The 6,393-nt window shown below is 39.1% G+C and overlaps 1 non-coding gene across 1 annotated transcript; it reads right to left on the minus strand.

Moving 5' to 3' along the window:
- Positions 1–1,297: 1,297 nt before the first annotated feature.
- Positions 1,298–1,379, minus strand: TRNAS-AGA (transfer RNA serine (anticodon AGA)). The gene has a single exon. It is a non-coding gene; the product is annotated as a tRNA-Ser (tRNA).
- Between the last annotated feature and the right edge of the window lie 5,014 nt (positions 1,380–6,393).

The following is a 6,393-nucleotide window of genomic DNA, read 5'->3' on the forward strand; positions in this document are numbered from 1 at the left end:
AACATCTAATTCTGAACTTATTCATTATTATAAAGGAGCATAGAATAATTTGGATTATGGCCACACCTTCCCATCATACATGTTACTGCTGTTTTGAATTATAGTACCATCTTATTTTCATATCCCAAAATATAGTCATTATTGAACAATACTGTTTTAGGCACGCACTCTCTATTTAGCTCTTCTCATGGTTATGAATTTTCTTGCTCACTGTAGCAGTTTGCATCCCATTCCTTCATCAATTCTAAACTCTTATTCATTAATTTACTTCTTATCTCTTTTATATCTATGGTTCAAATTGCATATCTGTGCTTTTAAATGTCAATGAATATATTTTTCATTTATAGTTTTATTAGTCCTTTTTCTTTTAACTTTTTATTTTAAAATAATTTAATTTTGAAATAATTTCAGAGTGACAGAAAAGTTACAAGAATACAGAGAATTCCTGGCTATCCCAGTCCCCAAATGTTAGCATATTTAGCATATTACTGCATTTTCTTTTCCTTTTCTCTCTGTCATATACATGAGAGAAAAGTACACACACACATATATATGCTTTTAAAATATATACTCTTAAATGTGTATATATGCATGTATTTTAAAGTACATATGTACACATAATAGTATATATTTACATCACATCAAGATGTAATCTTCACTTGTCACCAAACCGGCTGTATCACTTGGTATTTGTGGAGAGGCCATCCTCTCTTCACGTTACTTCCTGAACCCCAGTCCTTGGTGGTTAACTAGAAGAGAGACAATGGCCAACGTGTAGCGTAATTGAACTATGGTCTCCAGCATGACAGGTAGAGATATACACTACTGCACTAATGTGGAAAACACAGTATGCTACTCTGGAGGAATCTCCATACAGTTGCTCACTGTTGTCTTTATTACGTCACTGTGCAGGCTACGCTTCCTGCTATCAAGCATACATTATGCGATTCAGCGTCCGAGCCGAATCTGTCCAAGTCTAGCCTTGAGTCCACTCCAGTCCGTCCCTCACTTCCCAGAACAGGCAGCACAGAGGGGCGGCCGGCGATGGCGCTATGTGACAACCTTACGGTAAAAGACAAAAAGGAACCAGTGCACCGGTTCCTATCTATACTCACAGCCATGATCTGAATCTACTGAACACGGAGGTAGTTGCTAAACCCTACCAGGGGCATCCGTTGACTCCAGAAATACTTTCAAGTTTCCAAGGAAGGAAGTGCACAGAGGCAAAGGAAAAAGAGGTTGCTTGCAAACCTACATAGTCAGATAATAAATTTCATATTTTGCTCGCTAAAGCTAACGTAGTCGGCAGGATTCGAACCTGCGCGGGGAAACCCCAATGGATTTCTAGTCCATCGCCTTAACCACTCGGCCACGACTACACGAGTAATAATAAATGCTGTTAAATACTTAAATAGAAATTTCACTGGCTGATGTAAAGTAAGGGCAAAAAGGGAAGAAAGGATAAAAATGAGCTGGAGTGCAAGAAAACGCACTCTGCAAATTGGATAGAAACCCTCAGGTGAAGTGCAAGTTTGGCGTGGAGGTCAACCTCGCTGGGCAACTGCAGGAGTCGAGAGCCTTAAAACGGGGTGTCCTCACCGCATCAGCAATAGGTTTTCCAGACAACTTGAGGCCTCTGTAATGTCCTCACCTGGAACCAAACTAACCACCCAACGAAGTGGAATCAGACTGTCATCCTAGTTTTAGGCCTGATACGTGTAGCTTTTGTTTGAAACTTTCAGGCACTGAAGCTCCTTGAAGAGCTAGTGGCTAGTGGCTTTCAGAGAGGAACTTAGTTCGATGACTTGCGTCCTGAGTAAAGGGCGAGGGAAATGATGCAGAAAAGCCTCCTTGCATCCCCTTGCTCTGGTGTCCCCAAGTGCCGAGCCCACATCAATCCTAAGGGAACATCAATCCCATTGTGTTTGCACCGTGCTTTGCATTTCACAGTGTGTTTCCACGCTCTCGTCACGTTAAGAACAAAATTTATAGATGGTTTGTGAGTTCCTGTCGCCCCTGGAACCTGGCTACCTTCTAAAAGGAAGATCCTAGTTTGATTTTTGGCCAAGACAGGAGTTCATGTTCTCGAAATCTAACCAACGCAAATATGTTTCCTTTCCCCCTTCTTACTTTTCCATCTGAGTCAAAACTGCGGGTCACGTGTTTTCCTGAGCCTGTCCAGTGCAAACATTACTGTAATTGGCTTTTGTCTACTTCTTGGTATTATTTACTAATGATTTAAGAAAAGAGGAAGACGATCACAAACAGAGAAACCACGTTGCCTAAACAGAGAAGTGAGGAAGAGGGACGAGAGGGAGAGGGAGAAGGAGAGGTAGAGAAGAGAGTGAGACGAAGACAGAGAGACGTAAGATGTCCAGTGGTTTTATGGCAGACGACCTGCTCTGACAGGAGAGGCAAGAAGCAGTTTTGATAGAAATTATGCTATAAAAGATTGCTGTCCATAATTTATACATATCACTTTATTCGATGTATAGATTTTTATCAAGCATATATATATATATATATTTTTTTTTTTTTCCTGAAGTCATTTGGAACGCTAGTTTTGCCTGAAGTTACATACCAAAGAAAACCTTGTGCTTAAAAAAAATATATGCAGGGGCTTCCCTAGTGGTGCAGTGGTTGGGAATCTGCCTGCTAGTGCAGGGGACACGGGTTCAAGCCCTGTTCCGGGCAGATCCCACATGCCGCGGAGGAACTGGGACCATGCGCCACAACTACTGGGCCTGCGCTCTGGAGCCTGTGAGCCACAACTACTGAGCCTGAGTGCTACAACTATTGAAGCCCACGCAGCCTGGAGCCCATGCTCTTCTGCAGCAAGAGAGGCCACCCAATGAGAAGCCCGAGAACCGCAACGAAGAGTGGCCCCTGCTCACCGCAACTAGAGAAAAGCCCGCGCGCAGAAACAAAGACTCAAGGCAGCCAAAAATACAAATAAATAAATAAAATTAAATATATATATATATATGCAAAACAGAAAGCAATTAGTGATGCATTTGAACCAAAATTATTTATCAACAGGAGTTTGTTTTAGGGTAACAGGGAACAAGGACTGGACACAGCTGCAACTTTTACTGCACTGAAAAAAAGTTTAAACATATCAGAATAGATCTCAGTAAAGGAAGAGCCAGGGTTGAGTTGTAAGAAACACAAAGTAGTCTAGTTATTATTTTAGGCCGAAACTCGAACAACACAAATGTCCACCTACAGTAGAAAAGACATATTGAGAGGTTTTCCCAATGTAATACCACACCACGAGAGTGAATGAATTACAAGTACACACAACCACATGGATTAAATCTCACTAACTAATATTGAGTGGAAAAAGCCAGACAAAAAACACATATTATAGTGCATTCCAACTTTTGAAAGTTCAAAAACAGGTGAAATTAATGTTCCTTGTACAGTAGAAATCAGGGTAATGATTACCCTTGGTAGGTAGTGACTGGGAGGTCCCACTACCCTCGGAAGGAGTTTCTGGGATTCTGATAATGATTTTGGTTCTCAGATTGGGTGCTGGGTACATGGGTGTGTTTGCTTTGTGTAAATGCATTGAGTGGTTCGCTTTCATATGTTTTTTGTGTGTATCTGTTAAGCTATGGTAAATATTTTTCTTTTAAAAAATTATTCATCAATATGATGCAATACTTTTGCTGCCATTAAAAGGCATTCAATGCATGAATATTTATTGATGACATACTAAGATATTCATTATGTATTTTTTGAGTAAAAAAATCTGGTTATTACCAAAATTATGGCCATTGTGCAAAAAGATACATCACTAAGGTAGGGTTGTATCTTAAATCATTAACCTATGCGTTTTCTGTGAATTTCCATCCTTTTCTGTTCTCTATTTGGTAACCGGAGTTAATTAAATGAGTTGATTCAAGTAAAGTACCTAGAGCTAGGAGCCAAGTAAAAACTCAGGAAACTTTGACTTTTATTCACTAGATTATACCTTATATGCAGAGAGTGTTTCTTATTAGTGTTCGGCACATAGTAGGTACTCAATATTTTGCATATACACTCAGGGAGTGTCTATATGCTGCTTGCTATGGTTGCTTACTTTTTTTATGTGTACACCCAGTTGCTAAAACTACAAAGAGAAGTCACTGAGGACAGAAATTTTACATATATATGTTTTTTCAATACATATGTATTTCAATTTGTATCGAAAGCCTCGTTTGTATAAGGTGTGGCTGAAAATTTTCCAAATGATCAAAAAATGGCTCCTTTTGCTTAACAGTTCCTTTCTCAATTTGTCTCTCTCCTCACATATTTTGCTATAAATAGCACACAGAAACCAGGATGCACTTTCCACTCTTTGCTTGGAAATCTCCTCAGCTAAATATTCAAGTTCATTGCTTACCAGTTGTTTTTCACCCAACTGTAGAACACAATTCAGCCAAGTTCTGCCACTTTACAACAAGAATCAGTTTTCTTCCAGTTTCTAACTACACATCCCTCATTTCCTGCTGAGACCTTAAGAGAAGCACCTTTAACATTTACATATTTTTAAAATTAATACACTTTTTAAAAAGTTTTAGGTTTACAGAAAAACTCCATATGCTCTCACCACTGCCCCTCCCCCTAGTTTTCCCTATTAACATTCTTGCATTGGTACGGTGCATTTGTTACAACTGATGAGCAAATATTGATAAATTATTATTGACTAAAGACCATAGTTTATATTAAGGGTTCACTCTGTGTGTCTGACATTCTATGGGGTTTGACAAATGTATAATGACATAGAGCCACCATTACAATATCATACAAAATAATTTCACTGCCCTAAAAATCCCCTGTGCTACAACCATTCATCCCTCCTTCCCTTCCCCAAACCCCTAGCAACCACTGACCTTTGCTGTCTCCATAGTTTTGACTTTTCCAGAATGTTATATCGTTTGAATTGTACAGTATGTAGCCTTTTCACATTAGCTTCTTTCACTCAGCAATTTGCATTTAATGTTCCTTTGTGGAGTTTTTTGGTAGCTTGATTGTTCATTTCTTTTCATTGCTGAATAATATTACATTGTATGGATGTACCGCAGTTTAGCCATTCGCCTATTGAAGAACATCTTGGTTGCTTCCAAGTTTCGGCAATTAGGTTTTCGTGTGCGCATAAGTTTTCAACTCATTTAGGTGAATATCAAGGAGTACAATTGCTGGATCATATTGTAGGAGTGCGCTTAGTTTCGAAACTAAGGACTGTCCTGCCAAACTGTCCTCTAAACTAGGACATCTTGCACTCCCACTAGCTGTGAATGAGAGATGCATTCTTTCTTAAACTTAGGAAATTGTTCATCTCTTTACTAGGGATTCTAGTGTTAAAGATTAAAAGTGGGAGCTTGGGACCAAAGTACTACATTCAAGTCTTAGCTTCCCCATTTATTGGTTATGTCACCTTGGGCAGGTTACTCAACTCATCTGTGCCTTAGTTTCCTTTGTAGTAAAGAAAGAATAATAATGAACAACTTCATTAGATTGTTTTAAGAATTAAATAAGTCAGGTGTAAAGCACTTAGAACACTGTCTGGCACATAGAAAGTGTTAAATGATAGCTGATTTCATGTGGTCTCTCCTTCCTGATGGGCAATCATCCACATGTTGGCTTTCCATCCTCTGTCCTTTATATCTATCACTTTCTTCTATTTCATTCACCTTTTTCTTTTGAACCATGCAGCTTTAAAAGAATATCCTATACATAACTGATTCACTTTTCCATAGCATCAATTCAGTTCTTCTCCAGTACGATTCTAGTTATGTTCCTGCATTTTAAATATGCTTGCACGTGTTTTAATCCCTTTTCATATAGTGTTTTTATTTCAGACTGTTCTCACAGCTTTCATTCCTGTTTCACTTAGGCCACGTCTTCCTGATTTCCAAGTTTAGTGTTTTGTCAGTCAACAGGCTGAGTGACTTGACCTTAGCCCCACTATACAAATATGGAGATGCACTGAAGCACAGTAAAGTGCTTGGGCCACACATTTAAAAATACTGAAACCTACCTACTTCTGTTGGATTCTTTTCTCCCAAGAACACACCGACAGACTGGCGTTGGGCTCCATTTGAGAGTCGTGGTTGAGCGTCAATATAATGGGTCACGACTAGAATTTTTTAAACAAAGGGATAGAACACTAAATACAATGCAGGACAGGTAATAAAGGCAAGTTATGCATTGTGAAATGTTTGTTTGCGTTTTTAAATTATATATGTGTGTAAATGTGTATTCTTAAAATCAGTCCGGTGACACACGCTTGCGAGTCACTGCTCTAACGCATACCTTTACCTGAGACGTGTACGAACAAACGACTAGTGGGTACAACACTCGTCCCCGCTCCACTGGATTTCATACGTTGGCTTTCTTCTGGGAAAT

Source organism: Orcinus orca, chromosome 10, assembly GCF_937001465.1.
Source record: "Orcinus orca chromosome 10, mOrcOrc1.1, whole genome shotgun sequence".
Lineage (NCBI taxonomy): Eukaryota > Metazoa > Chordata > Mammalia > Artiodactyla > Delphinidae > Orcinus > Orcinus orca.